Raw genomic sequence first — 23,738 nt, forward strand, 5'->3', positions numbered from 1 at the left:
TTTTGGCCCCGCCCCGTGACAAAATGCTGTTTTCTCGCGGAAGGCAGGAGCAAAATGATGCGATTCACCACAAATCGCGTCATTTAGGCTAGGCAGTTGCGGGATGCGGGAGACTTGCCTGCTCTCCCAGGAGTCCGTGAGATCGACCAAAATTTCGGGAGTCTCCTGGACATTTTGGGAGAGTTGGAAAGGTCTATGGGATGCGCTGCAGATTAACTATCTCATATTCTTGAAGTTTATAGCCCTCCCTTTCCCCCGTAAATGACAACTATCCTTATCGAAAGGGGGGCTAGAGGTTTTATCTCCTGTCTGCCATATTCAAGGTCATTGGTGCAGCTCCCTGCAAACAACAAGCTCATAATGAAACCACCTGTTGTGCATGATTCCTTTACACGAACCTTGCTGCATTCTCAGAGGAATATTCTAAGCTTAACCTCAAGGCCGTGGGTGCATATCTTGTTAGAACTGCACTTCAGCAGACCTATGAATAACATAGCAAAAGACAGCTAAGCATCTATATTAATGTGAGACAAAATGGCTGAACATGAGCCATGCTAGGGCAAGCAGAAACTTATATTTAACACACTGAAAGTTCTTCATTGAAAAGAAAAACGTTTGCTTTAAGTAAGCTTTTTGCACTGAAAACTAGTGTCTGTGTGTGTGCGTCTCTGTCCCAACATTTAGAACCCCAAATGCGGGACAAAATAAACATATTTGGCCAAAACTCAACCCACATTTCCATTAAGCCTACCCACTTTTGTGGCCTGCAACTCACGATGGCCCGCCAAAATTGGGACAATTGGGATGGATGCTTTTTAATTAACATGCACTAGGGTAGATTCAATTCCCTACGTTCTGAAAAATAATGCGGGCGCGCATAATTACAGTTACAGCGGTAAAATATCTGCATATTTTTTCTGCGAGATAAAATCAACTGTGATTTTCTGAAATGTCCGGGGCCGCATTATTTTTCGGGGATTTTAATCTGCCCCACTGTATGTGTTACAATTTTTAATCAACTTTTAATTATTATTTTTTTCTTTTGCCCTGCAGCAGTTGGAAGTTTAGCTTCTTGTGTTTCTGGGAAACTATTGATTCAAACAGGCAACTTTAAGGTTTTAATATATGTATATAATGTTTTGTTATATAAAATTATATGTCGTCACAGTGCATAGAAATGATGGTCGCACACATGGAGGTGGGACTCCAGAGTAATGGTCAGCTTCAGTTATGACCAGTTACTGACTGCTCACTTCTTCACAGTGTTCAATAGAGTGCTGTGCAGTGTATACAGGATCCAGTATCTCTGCTTCTTATATACTCAGCAGTAATATAACCCTTTTTAAACCTGCTCCTCCTCTGTATTTTTTTTAATAGCACCTTGCTCAGGAGCATTGTACATTTTTTAGTTAATTTTGCTTGCACTGCTGCAACGCTTTAGAGTAAATGTATAAATCTGAGAGTTTCTGGTGGGTTTGAAAAGTGAAGATATTGCCAATAGCTATGACACAAATTCTAGCTATCATTTAGAATGTACTAAAAAATGATAGTTAGAATCTGATTGGTTGATATGGGCAATATCTCCACTTTTCAGAGATATGCAGCTTGATACATTTACCTCCTTGTGTGACAAACTGCCTCTTTGGCACTAGTTCATATGAGCGTGGCAGGAGGGTGCCCAACTACCCCTTCCTTCCACCCAATCCTGATGCTGGATTTATTCACTGCCCCCCCCCCCCTTTTACACGCAGGTCATGTTGAGTCTCGATGCCCCCAGCCAAGTTTGCCTCAGGCAGTAGCTACCGTCGGCCCCATGCTTTGTTAAATGAGGAGAAACCATAGGGCTTTTAATAAATATGCCCTTTAGATTTCTAAGAGGTAGGATGTCACCACATGGATGTCCTCATCTAAAAATATTTAGTGGAAAGTTACAAATCCTCTGAAGAAATGGTCGCAGCAATAAGTGAATATGAGAAAAATACCAAGTCAAATCTTGTTGTTTTTGAGCAGAATAAAAACTTTGCTAATAGAGGTACGTTTTCCATACATTATTAATACATTATTGTCTACATAAGCTAGTTTGCATCCACACAGGCTGGACTTCTGACCTAAGAGCAAGGGGAGGTAGTAGGATGTCTACTATATTAGGTTTAAAAGTGTCATGAAATCTTTACATGTATGTAATTTTATTATCTATTTTTTGTATTTAAGGCATTGTGAATTTATTCTCCACATTAAATAACAATTAATAGGTTATTGCTCTGTGTTTTTATATGAGTACAGGTGACAGAATTAGCTTGTTCATTATCATTCAGTACCAATGTATGATATTTAGTAGCTAACACTTTAGTTACTCAAGAAGTAACAAGGAACTGTAATGTCTATACGTATTTAACATGCAGAAGTCATATTATTATATACATAAAGCATAAATTAAACATTACAGTAATATAAAAAAAATACTATGTATAATGTTTATAGTGCAAGATGGGGTGCTTAACATTTGAATCCCCTTCGCTCATTAATCTCTGGGATTGCATACAACTGGTAAATTCTCCCATGGAAGATATATATCCTTCCCTTGCCTGGTACCTCCACACTTGCATGGCAATTACAGATGGATTGTGTGATACGCAGGAAGAAGAGGCTTGAGATGAGCAAATTCTGCACCAATCACATTTTACTATGCACACCAATTGCTTTTTGGAGTTTGAGTGGAAAAGTTTCAATAGGTAGTATGTATGTGTAACAAGCCTTAATTGGACATGTTAAACTGTAAGGTTTTTTGTTTATGGAAATTTCATAGCTTTTTGTAAAGTTAAATATTTAAGTTATCAAATTCAGAATCCTAGATTTTGATAGCAGATAGGAACCACTTGACCCAGCTAGTTTCCACTATTTTTCTTAATCCCTAATAACCAAACATGTTTAAATTGTTCTATTATATTAGGCTATAGCTCCTTTGTTGGATGCCTATACCACCTATAAACTGCCGTTTTGGTACAGTATTTTTTGTTCAAATTTCCTCTAAAACTAGTACCCTCCATTTAAAGTTGATGTCTTTTTCTCACATATACTCCACTGCTCACCATATTTTTGATTGCATGCAACCCCCACCAACTTGTCTCTCATATTCCCCCGCTGCCCAACAGCTTTTCACACACGTGCTGCCGTGCATACCAGCTGTTCTCACATACCCTTGTGCCCATGTCAGCACTGCACACCAACTTTTCTTTCACATGTGATCCCCTAGACACACCAGTATTTCTCACCACTGCACATCTTTTCTAACCACATGTAATGCTTTGCGCACACAGATTTTCTCAAACATGCCACTGCCATGTGCGCCATCTATTTTCTCACGACATCTCCTGTGCACCAGTTTTTCTCACGTCACCCCCTATGCACCAATTTTCTCACACATCATTCCCTGTGCGGCAGTTTTCTCACACATGTCAATCCGTGTGCACTAGATTTTCTCTCATATGACATTCACTACACACATTCTTTTCTGACACGTCACGTCCTGCACACCAGCTTTTCTCTCACATGACATCCCTTGCACACCAACTTTCCTTACACATGTCACCCACTGTGCACCAACTTGTCTCACACATGTCACCCCTTGCACATCCTCTCTTTACATGTCACCCCATGCATACCAGCTTTTCTTTCATTTCCTCTTTTTAATTATAATAATTTGACCAAACCCATCTCTACCTTCTGTCCCACTTCATTGCAATTATTTTTTGGTGTCATGATTCCCTCAATGTACATTAATATGTAACATGTTGGTGCTTTATAACTAAAAGATAATAATGTAGCACATACTGTAGACCGATTAAAAAATATTACATAAATGTGCATAACTAATTCATAAAAAATGTTGTTACCCGTTAGCTAATTCATAAACATTTTTTGCTCCTGTAAAACATAAATCATGCTTTATTGAAACTCCCATTATGCCTCCTGTTATATTAACATTGCTCTGCAGTGTAACAGTGATGCGTTTGGCAATCTCGCCTATAGAAAGCAGAATGTTGTTTCTGGCAATATTTAATTCAAACTCGAATTTGCAAAATCGCAGCTTCATACATTTGGCGATTTGTATAGCTAGAGTGGAAAAAAAGTTGGGAATGCAATTTGTAGCGATTTTGAGAATGGCGATTTTTAGAGAAACACTTCTCTGGTGATTTTACATCAAATTGCTGTTTAATAAATTGGTGATTTTAAACTCATCTGAGAAAATCGCAGCTTAATACATTTACTCCGATGTGTATTTTTAATACTTTACTATTTGGCACTACAGGTTGAGTGTGCCATGGATGTCAAAGAATGCTGTCACATGTAGTTCTACAAGTGCCAGCAAGCCCATGCAGTTTATGGCTGCCAGGTCTTGCTGTGAACTATACGGCCAGATAATAATGTACATTTTTTTTATATCTTTACATCAGTGGTAGTCACTTCAGCGACTACATAAAATCCTTTACATTGTAGTCGTGGCACTTCCTTAAATGACCACCTTAATACCGAGAATGTCTGGGTCGCACTTTAAGAGAGACGTGATTTGGACACGCCGGCATGTTCATTGGCCGGAATTGCTTGCAGGAGTGGTTCCAAGCAGTTTTTCTCACCTACAGGTAGGAAAGCTGAAAATCGGACTTCTCCTATTGGGGAAACTGCTGTCGGATTTTATGTAGTCGATAATTGGTACTCAACCCCTTTACATTATTACCTCAACACCCAATGCCCAGGCGTGTTGGAATCAGCACCATTGCTATTAGCAGGGGACTGTTTTTTTTACCTTATGGGCCTAATTCCCCTGGGGAATTCAGCCTTGTGATTCTCACTTAGACAGACTCCACACTGCCGGATTTCCTATTATAGTAAGACCATCCCAGCCTTTTATAGTCTTGTGCTAGTTGTAGATTTTGCTTGGGATCTCGCGCATTTCATCCCTCCATATTAGCGGTAACTAGCCAAGGCTATTATTATTATTATTATTATTGTTATTAATAATGATCAAATTAATAATAATTTTTATTTATAGGGTGCCTGTATAATACAGTAAACAAATAACACTACAACTCACAACACAGCTACTGACACAAAAAAAAAGTTATAGTAATGATACAGCAGGGAAGAGGGCCCTGCTTACTAGAGCTTACAATCTAATGGGAAAGGGGCAGACAAATGACTGACACATGGTTGAGCCAAGAAGCAAGAGAGGGGGAGATGGAGGATGAAACAGGGTGAGGTATACTACATGGTATAGGATTTTCTAAACAGGTGGGTTTTCAATGACCATTTGAAGTATGCAGGCTAGAGGATAGTCTGATAGAACGAGGGAGATCCTTCCAGTGTGGGGGGGTGAACCTTGTATGTGAGGGTGAGAAGTTTGAAGAGGATTCTGTAGGGGAAGGGGAGCCAGTGTAAGGCTTGGCAGAGAGCGGAGGCAGATATGGAGCGGAAAGAGAGGAAAATAAATCTAGCTGCAGCTTTAAGTATAGATCGAAGAAGAGCGCGATGGGAGCAAGGGAGGCCAGTAAGGACAAGGTAGCAGTAGCCAAGAGGAGAAATGATCAGTAAGTGGGTAAGAGTTTTGATGGTATTATGGGAGAGGAAGGGTCTTATACGGGTGATGTTATGGAACTGGAAGCGATAGGATTGGGTAAGACATTGAATGTGAGGGGCGAAGTAGAGTGAGAAGTCAAGAATGACACCCAGGCAGCGGAATTGAGGTACAGAGGAAATAGTAGTGTTGTCAGCAGTGATATAGAGGATGGGAGGGGAGGTGACTTTTGATGGAGGGAAGACAATGAGTTTGTCATACATTGGACCAGCTAACCTGCATTTTGGTCACTGTTCTTACTTGTTTTTCACTCCCTGTATTCACTTGCTGGTCTGAACTGAGCATGCGCACACCTGATCTTTTCAAAACTTCCAGCATTCTCTTGATTGGCTAATTGCCTGTCAGCTCTGTCTATTTAAAGCACCTGCTTCTCTACTAAGTTGCCAGATCTTCAGGTCTCCTTACCTGTTAGGACGCTATTCTCTCTGGCTCCCATCTGCACATCAGTATCCTGTGTTACCTGTTCCAGGATCAAGACCTGTGGTATTATTGCAAGGACCTTGTGCCACATCATCGGTCCCCCTCTCAAGCTATTTGCTTTCCAGGGATCTCAGTGCATCAGTTCTCTGCAGATCACCACTTCTCAATTGGTATCCTGGGTTACCTGTTCCACCATCAAGACCTGCGGTATTGTATCAGGAACCTCATCAGTGGCGCACGCAGTGGGGGTTTCTGAGTCTCCAGAAACCCCCCCTGCGCTAACTAAGTGGCCGCTATAGCTGCACTGTCCTATACAGCAGCGGTTCTGTAGTGTATAGAGCACCGCCGCGGATGCTTCTTAGACAGCGCCGCGGCTGCTGTATAGCTGTAGGACAGCGCTGAAGAAACGGAGCTGCTGCGCATGCGCAGCAGCTCTCGCGGGGGGTGGTTTTTTTTTTGGGTCGGGGGGGAAACCCCCCCCCCGACAATCCTCCGTTCGCCCCGGCTCATGCCTCATAATCAGTCCTGTTCTCAGCTATTCGCTCTAAAAACCTCAAAGCTTCGGTTCACTACCGTTCACCTGAACCTCTACATTTATTGTCCAGCAGTCCTGCTCCTCTCCACGGTTCCATCTCAGCCTGCTCTAATCCCCTCTCTAATCCCTCTTAGAGGACCACAACCTGCGGCTAGAGAGCAGGTAAGTCCATATTCCATTGCGGGGATCTCTGGTGAATACCTCTCTACCGTTAGACTCCACACCTCTCTGGGGGTAAGTCTATCTAGAATGGGGCTTCAAGGTCTACTCCAAACTCAGGCTCCTTGACAGAGTTAAATTTTGCCCACATTCAGTTTGAGAAAGAGTAAGGATATCCAGGAGGAGACTGCAAAGAGGCAACTGAACACCAGGAAGAGGAGGTAAGAGGAGAAATCAGGAGATGAGAGGTAGAGTTGAGTGTCATCGGCATAGAGGTGGTACAGGAGTCGAAGGAAGTATTGGAGTAAGGTAGCTTGATCCTTGGTTTTAAATGCTGCAGAGAGGTCCATGAGGATAAGCAGGAGGATGTGGACCCTGGATTTGACCGAGAGAGGATCGGTGGTGATTTTGGTCAAGGCAGATTCTGTAGAGTGGAGGGGGCGGAAGCCAGATTGGAGAGGATGCATAAGGGAGTTCTCAGACTGGTAGCTGCTGAGATGGTTGTAGACAAGCCGCTCAAGTATTTTCCAAGAATGCAAACCAGAATCCAATGGTTAAAATGAAGTTACTTACTAGTAAGGAAACAATCAAATCCACTTAAAATTAGGTAGATGAATGGACGTGTGCAACCTAGTATAGTAAAAAACACAGTGTATTCCTGTCAGGCGCCATCCCCGCAGTCCTGCTGCTGCTGGGGAGAGGATGCCCGAATCCTTCCGGCTGCAAGCGCGCAGTTGTCTAGGAATGGGACGCAGTGTTTCCGGCCGTCTGCACGCATACGCTAGGCTGTCCCAATGCCTAGCTGAGGGGACGCTTCCTGTCTGAATTGGCAGACTATTCGGTACGCATCTGTCTATCCAGAGCAGGCTTTCTCACGCTCTGATCCGGAGCGCCCTGCCTCTATATAAACCTGTCTCTGACACCATTACGGTGCCAGAGTATTAGGCTTTCACCTCATCTCCAGCTTTTGTTTGAGTCTTATGTTTCTAGTATCCTGTTGACTCAGCTTGTTACTGACTACTCTCTGGATCCTGATTTGGCACTGACTCTGCTCTCCTGGTACTATTCGGCTCCCCTGATTACTCTTTGGCTCCTGAATTTTTGATGCCTGTTACCCTCCTTTCCACCCATGGTTCTCACCATCTGTCTGCCATTGTGGATTCCGGATCTGCCGAGAAGTTAATTTCTTCCTCTCTGGCAAGTGAACTCCATCTTCCTTTGTTTCCATTGCCACAGCCATTGGCCCTGCGGCAGTTGATGGCAGTCGGGTCTCTAATGGCTCTATCTCATCCGTCCCCGGCCCCATTCGGTTGCAGATAGGAGTCTGCCATTCAGAGTGGATCAAGTTCCTAGTTTTACCGCAATCTGTCAACTCTGTTATCTTGGGGTTACCATGGTTGAGAACCCATTCCCCCCAGTTTGATTGGCATCAATGCCAAGTTGTTTCTTGGGGGTCCTTTTGTAATAAGCACTGTCTCACCCTATCATTCGGGCCAGACCTAACATTCTGTGTCTTTCCATTGCTACCATCTCTGGTCTACCCAAGCCATATTAGACGTTTTTAGCAAATCTGCCTCAGAGGTTTTACCTCCTCATCGGCCTTGGGATTGTCCCATTGACCTTATTCCTGGCAAGAAGATTCCTGGAGGCAAAGTGTATCCGTTATCTCTTCCTGAGGCTCAGGATATGGCGGATTACATCACTGAGAACCTTCGATGAGGATTTATTTGTAAATCCTCCTCTCCTGCGGGGGCTGGGTTCTATTTAGTCAAAAAGAAGGACAGAACGCTTAGACCTTGCATTGACTATCGAACAACTCAATGCTATAACCATCAAGAATCGCTCTCCCCCTGATCTCTGAATTATTTGACACAATTTGTGGTGCCCAAATTTTCACTAAGCTGGATCTCAGAGGAGCATATAATTTGGTTCGCATTCAACAGGGAGACAAGTGGAAGACTGCGTTCAATACTCGTGATGGTCATTACAAATATCTTGTCATACCCTTTGGGCTGTGCAATGCCCCAGCTATATTCCAGGAGTTTATCAATGAAATTTTCCAAGACCTGCTCTATCGGTTTGTTGTCATTTACTTGGATGACATTCTCATCTTCTCCCAGGATATCACTACTCATCAAAGCCACATTTGTATATATGGTATAGTGCAGTACGTCTAGGATAAATGAAGCTGCCAGAGAGAAAATAGGGAACCCCTTTCCCTATATTGTTGATAGTATATTAAAGATACCTCGGCGCTGTGACCATATGTGAAATGTGCAATTTATTGTACATAAACAACAAAATATAATAGGACAAGCTTGCCCGCACTTTGTAGCCACACCCTTGAGATTACACAATTGAGACTTTTATGTTGTCATTTTGTTGACTGTGTTTAACTGTTGGTTCTATGTCCTATTGTTAAAGCCACATTTGTGAAGTCCTTTCTCTCCTTCGCGAGAATCATCTTTTTTGCAAACTTAAAAAATGTCTCTTCGAATTGCCACAGGTACCCATTTTTAGGTCCTGGTTATTATTCTGATGTTCACAAATGTGCCCCTTCGATATGCTGCATGTCTCTAAATGTCTCCTCTTTTCCACCTTTGCTGAGGCCTAATTGTCACACCTCTCCTGCATAGGGACAGGTGAAGTCCAGGAGAATCTGCAGCTTAAGGCTGCAGACCAGGTAACTGTCAGATGCCGTCCCTGCGCCTCCTCCTCGAGCAGGGACGGACGTCTGTCTGCAGAGCGCCCCGTTGCCAAGCAACGGGTACGCCTCTTCCGGCGACGAGGTGCGCAGGCGCGCCCGTCGCCATAGCAACGGGACGCGTCTCTCTAGTTCCTGTCGGCGGTCAGAACAGCTGACCGCCGACTCCCTGCCCACCAATGAGGAAGCTTCACTTCCTATTTAAAGTCTGCTCTGACACCATTAGGGTGCCAGAGCAACTGGTTTACTTAGTCTCCAGCGTTCCTGTATAGTTATATCTGGTTTCCTGTGTTTGACCCGGCTTCCTGACCTCGCTTTCAGATTCTCCATTTGTTCCATCCTGATATTCTGGTTTGACCTCGGCTTGCTGACCATTCTCTGTCTTCTGTACCTCATCTGCCCGGTTGGTTCCTGACTCTGCCTGTTTGACTACGTGTTCTCTATATCTCGCAAGTAGCTACCTGGGAGGGCCGCGACCTGCACGTCGCTGCTGCTAAGTCCAAACTTCCTTGCGGGGGTCCCTGGTGAACACCAGCGGCGTGTTAGACTCCGCGCCTCCTGGCGTAGTAGTGCCAATACTTGCAGGTACTAAGGTCACGTCTGTGACAGTTTGCTCTGGCCATGTCAACCGACTCAGCTAATGAACCCTCTGCACGTGACCTCCTACTCCACTTGGCTCATAGGGTGGAGAAGCAAGAAGCAGAGCAGGCACAGTTACTTCACTGTATCCAAGGAGTCGCAACTCGTCTTGAGACCCTCCAGGTCTCCATGGCTTCTGCTCAAAATGTTCCCGTGACTACCGCGGTAGTCGCCGCCACCTCCTCCTCTCCTGCAGTGGTTTCCTCTACAGCCCTGAGACTCTCTCCACCGGACATGTTTGATGGCGAGCCTAAAAGATGCAGAGGATTCCTTAATCAGTGTCTGATCCACTTTGAGTGTAGTCCTGCATCTTTTCCCTCTGAACGCATTAAGGTGGCATTTATTATGTCCTTATTATCCGGACAGGCCCTTGCTTGGGCCTCCCCCCTGTAGGAGCGAGATGACTCTATGCTGTCCAACGTCACCACCTTCATTGAAACCTTCCGCAAGGTTTTTGATGAGCCCGGACGCATCTCCTCGGCTGCCTCCAGTCTCCTTAACCTCCGCCAGGGATCCCTGACCGTCGGGCAGTATGCTATACAATTTCGCACGCTGTCCTCTGAGCTCAGTTGGAATAACGAAGCTTTGGTAGCAACCTTTTGGCAAGGACTCTCAGACCGAGTTAAGGATGAGTTAACTTCCCGTGAGCTTCCCGCTGATTTGGATTCCCTGATTTCGTTATGCAATCGCATTGATCTACGTTTCCGTGAGCGGACTCTGGAACGTGCCACTTCCAGACGGTCCTCTACTCGCCTTGCTCCCATGTTTCAAAACCCGGTCCTTCCTGAAGAACCGATGCAAATCGGCCGTTCCCGGCTGTCCGCCGAGGAACGTCAACGCCGCTTCAAGCAAAATCTATGTTTGTATTGTGGAGATCCTGGTCATACCATCTCATCTTGTACCAAGAGACCGGGAAACGCACCCTCCTAATCGGTGGAAGGGAGGCCGATTTAGGAGTTGGAGTTATTACTCCCTACACCATTGCTAGCAACGACTGCCTCATGCCCATCTCCTTGCATACCTCTGTCGGCCCCTTTGAGACCTTAGCCTTTGTGGATTCCGGCTCTGCCGGAAATTTCATCTCTGCCACTCTGGCATCGCAACTCCAATTAACTACTATCAAATTGCCTCAGCCGTTATTCCTCACCGCGGTAGATGGGAATCGGATCTCCAACGGGTCTGTTTCTCACGCCTGCGCTCCAGTCCGGCTGACGGTAGGGGTGCTACATTCTGAAGTCATCGAGTTCCTGGTTCTTCCTCGTTCTGTCAACACCGTCATCCTGTCAACACCGTCAACACCGTCATTCAACGTGGTTTTATCAGGAAATCTTCCTCTCCCGCGGGCGCGGGATTTTTCTTCGTCAAGAAGAAAGACGGTTCCCTACGGCCGTGTATTGACTACCGGCGATTGAACGCCATCACTATAAAGAACAGATACCCGTTACCTCTCATCTCTGAGCTCTTTGATAGAATCGCGGGATCCAAGGTCTTTACTAAGCTAGACCTGCGGGGGGCGTATAACCTCATCCGTATACGCTCAGGAGACGAGTGGAAGACTGCATTCTGCACTAAAGAAGGCCACTTCGAATACCTAGTCATGCCCTTCGGGTTGTGCAATGCCCCCGCTGTTTTCCAATCTTTTATTAATGAGATTTTCCAAGACCTTCTCTACATCTCCGTAGTAGCTTATCTGGATGACATCTTAATCTTTTCTTCAGACTTGACCAGCCATCGTGTTCATGTAAGAGAGGTCCTGTCTCGTCTACGAGCCAATAAGTTGTATTGTAAGCTGGAGAAATGTGTATTTGAGAAGCCACAGATTCCCTTCCTGGGCTACATCGTGTCAGGCTCCGGTCTACAGATGGATCCAGTCAAGCTATCTGCCATCCTCAAATGGCCTAGACCTATGGGTCTGAAAGCTACCCAGAGATTCATTGGCTTCGCCAACTATTACCGGCAGTTCATTCCACGGTTTTCTTCTATCATCGCACCAATTACCGCTCTGACTAAGAAAACTGCTAATCCTCATGTTTGGCCCACGGAGGCCATCGACGCCTTTGAAGCACTCAAGAAAGCCTTTTCTTCCGCCTCTGTGCTTGTTCAACCGGATCAAGATAAACCATTCCTGGTAGAAGTGGACGCATCTGCAGTAGGAGTCGGGGCAGTTCTTTCACAAGAATCCATTTCAGGGGGACTACTGCCATGTGGGTTCTTTTCGAGGAGATTCACTTCCTCTGAATTTAACTACGGTATAGGGGATAAAGAGTTATTGGCGGTGAAGTCTGCGCTTGAAGAATGGCGTCATCTTCTAGAAGGGGCACGTCATCCTGTTACTGTATTCACCAACCACAAGAACCTCATCTATCTCCGGGATGCTCGGTGTCTCAACCCCCGGCAAGCCAGATGGTCCTCATTCTTCGCCCGCTTTAATCTCATTCTTACTTATCGTGCTGGTTATCTCAATTCCAAAGCTGATGCCCTCTCTCGCTCTTTCGATGTCTCCGATTCTTCACCCACTACTGTACCCCCACCAGTGTTTGAACCCTCCTGTATTGTAGCCATCACCCGTACTTCTCCTGTGGGTTGTTCTTTCCTAGTACCACATCTACGCTTAAAGGCGTTACGTTGGGCTCATGCCTCTAAATTTGCCGGTCATGCTGGTACTGAGAAGACTCTCTCGCTGTTATCACGACATTACTGGTGGCCAACTGCCCGTACGGATGTCCAAGAGTTTGTAGCCTCATGCTCTATTTGTGCCCAGAACAAAGTGCCTAGACAATCCCCCGCTGGATTGTTACAACCTCTTCCGATTCCTGATCGCCCATGGTCCAGCATCTCGATGGATTTTATTACTGATTTGCCACCCAGCAGCGGCTTTGACACCATTTGGGTCACAGTAGACCGGTTCTCTAAAATGGCTCATTTCGTTCCTCTAAAAGGCCTTCCATCTGCATCCAGATTGGCACAAGTCTTCATCAAAGAAATCTTTCGTCTCCACGGGTGTCCTCTGGAAATAATCTCTGACCGAGGTGTCCAGTTCGTGTCTCGCTTCTGGAGAGCCTTCTGCAAAGATATAGGTATTACTCTCAAGTTCTCCTCTGGATATCATCCCCAGACGAACGGCCAGATGGAGCGAGTAAACCAAGACCTGGAGGCGTTCCTTCGTTGTTTCTCTTCTCTTAACCAATCTAATTGGAGTCTTCTGCTACCTTGGGCCGAGTTCACACACAACAATCATGTCCATTGTTCTTCTGGGTTTTCGCCCTTCTTCACTGTGTATGGGACTCATCCTACCCTCCCCACGTTCTCCTCCACCTCCTCCACGGTTCCTGCCGCCCATGCCATGACTCAAGATATGGCTAAGTTATGGGCTACCACCAAAGAGAACCTCCTGAAATCCGGACGGCATTATAAATCTTCTGCCGATCATCATAGAAGAGTTGTGCCAGCTCTCCAAGTGGGGGACAAAGTGTGGCTGTCCACCAGGAATCTAAAATTACGGGTTCCTTCCATGAAACTTGCACCTCGTTTCATTGGTCCTTTCCCAGTAACTCAAGTAATTAATCCAGTTACGGTTCGACTCCAACTCCCTCCACAGATGAAGATTCATAACACCTTCCATATTTCCCTCCTCAAACCGCTGGTCCTAAACAAATTTGTTCATACCTCTACTGTTCCTCAGGCCATTTCCACTACCATGGGCAATGAATATGAGATTAGCCAAATTCTTGCTGAACGCAAAGTTCGAGGTCGGTTCCAATATCTAGTACACTGGAAAGGCTTCGGCCAAGAGGAGAGATCTTGGGTCTTTAAAGAAGATTTGCATGCCCCTAGACTACTGGCAGACTTCCTGAAACATCGTTCTGTACCCAGTGATTCCCCCAGTTGTAAGGAGAGGGGTACTGTCAGACGCCGTCCCTGCGCCTCCTCCTCGAGCAGGGACGGACGTCTGTCTGCAGAGCGCCCCGTTGCCAAGCAACGGGGACGCCTCTTCCGGCGACGAGGTGCGCAGGCGCGCCCGTCGCCATAGCAACGGGACGCGTCTCTCTAGTTCCTGTCGGCGGTCAGAACAGCTGACCGCCGACTCCCTGCCCACCAATGAGGAAGCTTCACTTCCTATTTAAAGTCTGCTCTGACACCATTAGGGTGCCAGAGCAACTGGTTTACTTAGTCTCCAGCGTTCCTGTATAGTTATATCTGGTTTCCTGTGTTTGACCCGGCTTCCTGACCTCGCTTTCGGATTCTCCATTTGTTCCATCCTGATATTCTGGTTTGACCTCGGCTTGCTGACCATTCTCTGTCTTCTGATTCGGTACCTCATCTGCCCGGTTGGTTCCTGACTCTGCCTGTTTGACTACGTGTTCTCTATATCTCGCAAGTAGCTACCTGGGAGGGCCGCGACCTGCACGTCGCTGCTGCTAAGTCCAAACTTCCTTGCGGGGGTCCCTGGTGAACACCAGCGGCGTGTTAGACTCCGCGCCTCCTGGCGTAGTAGTGCCAATACTTGCAGGTACTAAGGTCACGTCTGTGACAGCAACACAGATATAGTATTGCACTTGGGTTATGTTATGTACAGGTGTTTATTTCCACAGCTAACAGCAGAGCTGATAGGGGTGTCTGTACGGAATAGGAGTTACAGAGCACCTGAGGAGACTTCCTTTAAAGACAAAGTGGGAGTGTCTCCTGTCAGTCAACCAAGGCTGTGGGAGAAGTCACTACTATAAAAGCCTGTACTGTGCAATTGTGCATTGCAACCGATGCCAGTTAGTGGCCAGCTGGTAGAGAGAGAAACTGCCATATAGCCAGGTGTAGGTTGCCTGGTGTCATCCTGATGTTTGATGTTATATTGTGATGTAACAATAAAGCACTGTTTTGATTTGCAACATGAAGTTGTCCGTGTTGCTGATGTCTGCAGGGTTTTCTTGCAACAAGTCGTGTTAGAAGGTGTCAAAAGTGCTACAAGAAGGGTGCTTTTGTTACAATATATTGTATATTTTGACCTGCTTATACATAGTACTTCAAATTGCAATCGAAAAAGAGACTTAAGAACTATTTTTTGAAATATATTAATTTATTGGCAACTTCAGACTAGTTTTAGTTTTAAATTTAAGGCCACCCCACCATAGTTGGTTTGCCTACTCAAAATCTAAGTACAGTCTAGAAAATTTACAGTAACAGAATTATCTGTCCATAATAATAGCTCAAGACTTGTTTGTAGGCTTGATGAAAATATATGACCTGTTGACAAAGTTCTGATAATAATATGTTAAAACACCCCTACAATATTTATTCGCAAATGAAGCAATGTCTTACTTTACCTGAAAACTTGGTCTAGTCACGCACCTATATCTCTCTCATAGTATGCAAACCCAATGAGATAGGATAGTAAAGAGATTGTTTTATTTTTTAAAGATGATAAAGTCAAATGGTAAAAATTAATTAAACTGTGAAATCAGTCTTATATTACACTGTCAACTCTAGATAGTTGGCCTTTAAAGAGCACATTTCAAAAGTAAGTCCTCAGAAGCACATAAAAAAGTAAGCACATAGAAAGCAGTTTAGAATGACTTTAAAATAATGACTTTCAGAAAAGATTTGCATAAGCTGAAGTACAACAATATATATTTATTGACTGCGTCATTAGAATTCTATCTACAACTTTCTTGTAAATAGAAGACTGCTAAATCAAATTTGATGTCGTATGTTCTGAGTTTATGAATCATTTAAATTTTACCTGTGATGTCCTGGTGAGTTGAGGTCGGTGTCTGAGAATAATGTGATCACAATTATTGAAAAGGCAATTGTCATCGGCAAGTTACTGATGTTTATTTGTTTTTTTTGCAGATACAGTACACTGTAATATTTAAAAGTAAATCTGTGACATTTTTGATATTGGTAAAAAACATCAATCACATTTACAACAAAGTATACAGTAAACATTACTAGAAATCCTGCAAAACACTAAATGTAGTTGAATAACTTTAAGAACATATCCATTTGTTATCTATAATTTTATATAGCTTCATGGGGCTAGGCTGGCTAGAAAAGATACAAAAATGCTACCTGGGAAGGGTTAAGCTATTGTTCCTCTTTACCTGTAATCTGGTCCTATAACTGGGTACAATAAATTGTGTAAATCCAATAAGCCCAATTGTTTTTGGATCACCAACCACAGACTGTTGAAGGTAACTAGAAAGAGGTCCAAGTGACAGTAATCTCACAGTTTGGGACCTCTACAAGTTTCAAGCTCAGTAAAAGCATCTAAGTTTGCATTGACTGTTTCCATTTCTCATTCCCAACCCCTTGTGAATGGGAGTTGGGCATGAGAAATGGAAACAGTTAAAAAGGCATTACCCTGCATAAGCAAGATTAGTTGTGTACCTAGATTGTGGATTGCTATCACTGTCAGGCTGAACAACTTGGGGCATGATGTGGATAGTAAAACACATACAAGTATCTAGGGTAAGTCTACCATAAAAGTGGCAGAGAAGGAGTCATACCCTTACAGCAGACTGCTACACTTTCCAAAATCCATCACCAGCAGGAATGGAATAAGTCTGGTGATACTACTCGGTGGTGTATATATATATATATATATATATATATATATACTGCCGTTTTTCTGCTTTTCTGCACATAGCATAGTCCCACCTCTCTGAGCACAGGTATTGTCACAAACTGTGTCAACTGTGACTGTGTCTGGTGATCGGGAGACCAGAGTTAAATATGCAATAAGTTAATATATGTAATATGTAATAAAGCAGGCCTATTATTCATAGATATTAGATTGGCAGCTAGATTGGGAAAAGGGTAGTGCAGGTTAATATAATGCTATACACTTAATGTGTTATGTGCATAGTATAATGTTGGAAGTGTCCTTGATAAGAGGTGAAGTCATGCAGGTGTCTGGGCACATGCTTACAGTAAATGATCTGATCAGTGCAAGGCTACCTTGCCAAAATATTGAGTCTTTCTGATTAGGGATAAACATATCTGTTATTAGCCTTCTGCATATCCGATACAGCTCTTGTTTCACCATCACTTGTTTGCCCTCCATACTATTCCGGCTGCGTGATCTGACAACCACTTTTCTACTATTGGTACACTGATCCGTCTTCCAATTCTGACCATGGCTTCCTATACATTGCTTATGTTTAATCTTGTAAAGTGTCCTGAAACTTGTGGATAATATTATTCTGGATTAGACAGTTACCAATGACTCTTAATCCTGTAAAATGCTGAAGCAGCTTTCATTTACTTCATACTAGCTGTTCACCATTTGCACTGATGCTTTATTCCTCTCTCTGAACGCTCCAGCTGCTTAAAATTAATATCAGAGAATATATAACAATACTTTTGCCTTTCGTGACCGACATGAAACCTAAGACCAGCTGAGAAATGAAAATATAGAAGTCATTTAATATTGTGTGTTGTGCCTTTAAGATTGCTTCAAATATAATTTAGTAGTTAGCAAGGTTCCAGGAAATGTGTGGAATAAGCTTAAAATTAGAAGATAACAGAGACGCTAGCAGAGAATTTTTATTTAAATAACAAAGTAACTTTTAAAGCTTCACGGAATTTGCTCTGCAAGGCTAAAACCAAAAAATTGCAGACTTATAGCTCCAATTATTTTAGATATATGATGGCAGGTGTTATCTCTTTGTTGTACGCTAGCCAATAGTTTCAGAGTGCTATAAGAAGTGTAACTGTGATTTGAATAAACAGAATAGTATCTTGAGACAATCATATCCTGTGTTGTGTGTTTCTGTTCTCTGTGTACAGAATTAGTTTCAATCCACTGGTGACTGAATTTGGATTTGACACGTGACCAACTTCAAACCTACGACCAGGTCTACAAGTTCCTCTTGTTTGCTATATGTATTATTGAGTGCATTGCTGTATCTACAGAGATCGGTTATTTGCATATCAGGGGTTACCAGTTATCGGGGACTGATCTTGGATATTTATATTGACAGGTATGATTGCTGAACCCAGAAAAGAGAGCTGGATGTAGGACAAAAAGTACCCAAAGCCCCAGTATAAGCTGTGACAATGTCCTTTAAACCAGACCATAAAACTCTGCACCTACCATCTATCATGCTAAAAGCCTTCCTCAAGCAAAGGGCATCGGTCGCTGAAGTTTGCTGTGATCCAGTGGACACTTAGGAAATAGACCTGATTAATGATGTCTTCAGGGTGGTTAATTGGTGTCAAGGATTTAAACAGGAGCTAGGGGCCCCCATGGAAAGCCCAGCAGTGCAAGCCCACTAAGTTAAGCATCATGTGGATTCTGGGGCAACCAAATCCATATAAGACCTCCCTTACAGAGTAATCCCATAGGTACAGGCCAGTATCCCACTAGAGAGGTGGAGGAGATGTTAGAGTTAGGCACCATAGTTCACCTTGATAGTCCGTGTCCTGCCAGTGTTGTGCTGGTATTCAAGTGGGGCAAAGCCTCACAGTTTCGTGTGTATTACTGGTGGTTAAATGAAGTGACAGTTACAGATGCTTATTCCATGCTCAAGTTGTTAGATTAACTGCGGAGAGCCAGCTTTGGGTCAAATGTAGGTTTGAGTAAGAGGTATTGGCAGATTCTCCTGGTACTGATAAGCATTTATCAGCCCTTTAAGGCTATTTGAGTTCAACATAGTGCCCTTTGGAATGAAAAATAGCTCTGCCACTTTTCAATGCATGTTCAGTCATATCAAGGTGGGATGTGATGGGATCACCCTAGTCTGCTTGGATGATATTGCCAACTTCATTACACCTCACCCATGTCATTAGTATGAAACAGCAGATCTAGTATCTCAGCCATTGGGTAGAGGTAGAGGTTCCCCATCCAAAGTGGGAACCATAACCAGTTGGCCACAATCCTGTTAATCAGAAGCAGGTTAGAGCCTATACAGCATAATGGACGAAGACCTGATGGATGTGATGCATAACAAGAATGTTCATGCTATAAGTGGTACCTGGATTGTGAACAGGTATTCAGCACCCTCAAAGTCTCACATCCTAGCTACTAAAAGCTTATACAAAGTGGTTTTTGCTCCAAACAGATGCCTCCATGTTTGTACTAGTACCCTTACTAAGGTGGGAGTGGAAGGAGATAAATACTCTGTTGCCTACATATGTTTAAGCTGCTAGATCGTGAGATAGCATATGCCACCAAAGCGAAAACATGTATAGCTATATATGGGCATTCAAGAAATTGCTACAATATCTTTAAAGGAAGGCATACAGTATCATTGCAGCAGACAACACTCTCAGCTAATTATATAGGACATGTAGGTGATTATTACAGGGTACTTTAGCTGTATAGCCATATAACTTTGCCATTACTCGCAAAAAGAGCCAAAATCACAGCAATGCCAATGGACTATCTTGGCAGGAGAAGTCAGCACTGTTGCCATTACCCACTGGGCTCGGACTCAGCATTGCAAATTTTAGAGGGCCACAAATAAGAGGGGTGTGGAGTAATAAGGGTACCAGGCCATGGGATAAAGGTTAAGCCCACTAGGTACCAATTCACAATTACATTTTTGTTTTTTGTCCAGTAACCCAAGTTGTATCCTTCCCACCTCTCTTCCAAAAAACAAAACCTATGTTTAGCACAATGGGATGAATTAAACTGTTATTCTACTACATCTTTACTCTGATTTTGATAAACTAATTTGTGTAATTTCAATTAGCCCCATTGTATCAGGACCAACAGCCCCAAAGTTGCCTGAGACTCCTTCACAGGGAACAGGGGGAAGTACCAGGTGACAATCAAGCCTCAAGCCCAATCGAGACCTAGGTTCGCACAGACAAGAGGATAGTTAATCAATTGGGGATGGGGGTGAGAAGAGGAGATGGTTAAAAAGTTTTGACAAACCTAACCAGGGGATTGCTAATCCAAGGAGGTTATACTATTTGGGTTACATTTTACTTTTTAGCATTGTGGAGTGTGATTTACATTTGTCAGAGCACATTCAGGTATCTGCAATGAGCCTGTTGAAAGAGGGAATACTCTGTGGCCTGTTGCTTGCCTTAATTCAGTGGCAAAATAGGGAAATCAGACCCTAGGGTGTACAGTTATCAAATAGCCCTATAGCAGACTACTACAGAGACTGAAACCCACCCCAAGAGGAATACAAAATAGCCAATAATTTTACTCAGTTGTCTATATATACTTCCTCAATACTGTATTAGTATGAACCTCTGTTTTGATCCTAATAAATCTGGTTTATTGCTTATTGGACTTGCTCTATTCCAATGCAGAACCCACGCAGAACTAATATCAAATACCTTGCTTGCGGGTATCTAGTAGGGACCTAGTAAAGCTAAAGGTGTCTCTCTGACAAATCAGAGGAGGTATCAGGTGGCAACTGAGTCCTGATATAGTCTTCTCACCAGGTTATCGTAACAGTGCCTTCTTAAAACTTTTTTGAATAATTGACTGTAAATGTACAAGCGTTTTCACACTATAGAGTATACTGTTCATATAACTGTTACACCTGATGCCTGTCACTCTATGAAGATTCAAACTCCTATGTCACTGTGTATATCGCATGCAAGCCACTATTGCTCAGGAGATGGCAAGTCATTCTTGCTTGACAGAGTGGTTTCTTTAATACATACATAGTAATATAGGTGATGCTTTTGAAAAAAGACACCAGTCCACCAATATCCAAAAAAGGGGGAATGGCGCAATTGAATGGGGTGAAATAAGGGGAAAGGGATAAAAACTGTGCCAATAAAATTATAATTGCCTAATATATAATGTAGCTCTATATATAATAGGTAGTATGCAAAAGCTTTGAATATGCAATAAAATGATATTCAGCAGTGCTTTCAAACAAATAACAATCAATACATAAAGTCAATATAGCATACTGTGAAAAAAACATTCCAATTCCTCCTGAATAGCGTGATAACGTGTTCCTAAAGGCCTCCTGATCTCTCCATAATGTCTCATATAAAGAAAGGGGAGATAAAAGGAACAGGGGCTCCAATGGTGTTATAAAGTTAAAAACTTTTATTCCAGCGACAATTAAAATTAACTTACATTCAGTAAGTACTGCTGTGCATGTAAAGGTATCTTTCCTAGCTTTCTGGCTTGGACGCTAACACTGATATTTCGGGGTTGGATCTCACACTCGTCAGTGGTCTCCTCACCGCTCGGCATCTCAGCTGCTTCTGTATTGTTGTTGCTAGGCAACAGTCCTTAGCTCTCATTGGGCCCTCTGCATTTCGTCATATACCCTGAATACCCTTTTCGCTAAAATTTGTCTAACCCTTCCCTGAACATATCAATTGAATTAGCCATCACAACATTCCCTGGTAGTGAATTCCATATCTTGACTGCCCTTACTGTAAAGTACCCTTTCCTTTGCTGGCTGTGAAACTTCCCCTTACGGGTGACTGCCTGTCCTGTGTACAGTCCTTGGAGTAAAAAGTTCCCATGAAAGTTCTCTTTATTGATCCTTAATGTATTTTCACATAGTAATCATGCCTTAGACGCCTCTTTTCTAAAGTAAACATGCCTAAACTGGCTAACCTTTTCTCATTACTTAATGACTCCAAGATTCTCCTAAATTCATCCCATTTAATTTATAGATTGCGTACTTGTCTTTGATCCCTAAATGCATAACCTTATATTTATCTATGTTAAACATCATCTTCTTTTTGGCTTCCCAATCCTCAAGTTTATTCAAGAAATATGTAGAATTATGTAGAGAAACTACAACTTGCTCTGATTTTATTTTCTTATAAAGTTATAAAGTGTCATCTGCAAAAATGGAAACTTTGCTCTCTAAACCATCATCAAGGTCATTAATAAATATATTAAAAAGGAGTGGCCCCAGCACAGATCTTTGAGGTACACCACTTAAAACTTTTGACCAATTAGAAAATGTTCCATTTTCCACTCTGATAAGCCTGATGAAATTGAATCTATAAAAATTCAGAATAGCGATATTGCTTTTTCTAAGTTTAGCTCCCTAAGAACCCTTGGATGTATGCCATCTGGACCTGGAGCTTTATTTAGCTTAATTTTATTCAGTCGCCATTGGACTTCTTCCTTCGTCAACCAAGTATTAATTGTACGGCTGCATTTCCATTTGTATGTATTATTCCTACCATTTCTTCCTCTCTAGTAAATACTGAAGAAAAGAAAGTGTTTAATACCTCTGCCTTTTCCTTATTATCATTAATCAATCCATCCATCTCACTTCTTAGGGGTCCTATATGGTCTTTTTTTATCCTTTTGCCATTTATATACTTAAAAACTTTTTAGGGTTTGTCTAACTTTCTTTTGCAACTTGTTTTTCATCTTCAAATTTGGCCAATCTAATTTCCTTTTAGCATGTTTTATTACATTCCTTGTAGATACAGAAGAACTCCTCAGTTCCTTTACACTTAAACAATTTAAATGCATGCTTCTATACCTTCTTTTCTTCTCTTACAGTTTTATTTAGCCATATAGGTTTATACTTGATTCTTTTACATTTGTTTCACTTAGGAATGAACTTATACGTGTATGTTTCCAACAACATTTTAAAAACAGCCCATTTTTCTTCTGTATTTTTTCCTTCAAAAACTGCGTCTCAGTCTATGCCCTTATGTTCTAAAGATTAAAGTTCTAGTTGATCCCTTATATTGTTGCTTCTGGAAACTAATTTCAAATGACACCATATTATGATCACATGTTTCCCAAGTGCTCCCTTACTTAGTTTGACAAAAAACAATGGACACCTATTTAGTATTGTTAGCAAGAAGAACCCAAAGAGCAAGCACTGGGCGTTAGGTTTGAATCAAAGTGCGAACACTGGGCATTGGGTTTGAATCAAACCATGGTCTGCATGGCGTTTTTATAGTCTGTCACTGTTCACATGGATTTCCTTCAGTGTCTCTGGTGTCCTTCCAAATTTTCAAAGAAATACTGGTCTAAAGTTTATTTGCTTCAGAAAAAAGTGGTCCTTGGGGTATATTTACTAAACGGCGGGTTTAAAAAAGTGGAGATGTTGCCTATAGCAACCAATCAGATTCTAGTTGTCATTTTGTAGAATGCACTAAATAAATGAAATCTAGAATCTGATTGGTTGCTATAGGCAACATCTCCACTTTTTTTATTATTTTTTTTAAATACATTTTTATTGAGGTTTAAACACATAAACAGGTTATATACGCATTCCCCACAATATTATTTCAGTTGACAAGTTAAAAGGAGAGTATGGCATCAAGGCACCGGGCCAATGAAGATTAGATATATCAAAAAGACCAAATATTCCCAGCTATATATCATAACTATTAATAACCTGGTACATAAAGCACAGAGACGGACAAGGGGAAGGGGAAACAACATAAGGGAAAGATGGGGGGGTAGAATAGTGGGAGCCTTTGTATTAAAGTATCCAGTTAGGCCCCGGCTAACCACTCAAAATGTATATAAGGCATATATAAAACAGTCATAAAACATAGCCCACTCCTCCAACCATTTAGATCCAGTATATAGCTGCACTGGCAAGCTCAAAACTCAAGTGGGTAGATCTATGGTCGCGAACTCTGGGGAGTCAATAAAGTTCAACCATAGGCCCCAAATAGCATAGTATGTTTCAAAAGAGTCCGTAACTGACAAATGTAATTCTTCCACAGACCTGTAATACTCT

This window comes from Mixophyes fleayi, chromosome 5 (assembly GCF_038048845.1).
Source record: "Mixophyes fleayi isolate aMixFle1 chromosome 5, aMixFle1.hap1, whole genome shotgun sequence".
Classification (NCBI taxonomy): Eukaryota; Metazoa; Chordata; class Amphibia; order Anura; family Limnodynastidae; genus Mixophyes; species Mixophyes fleayi.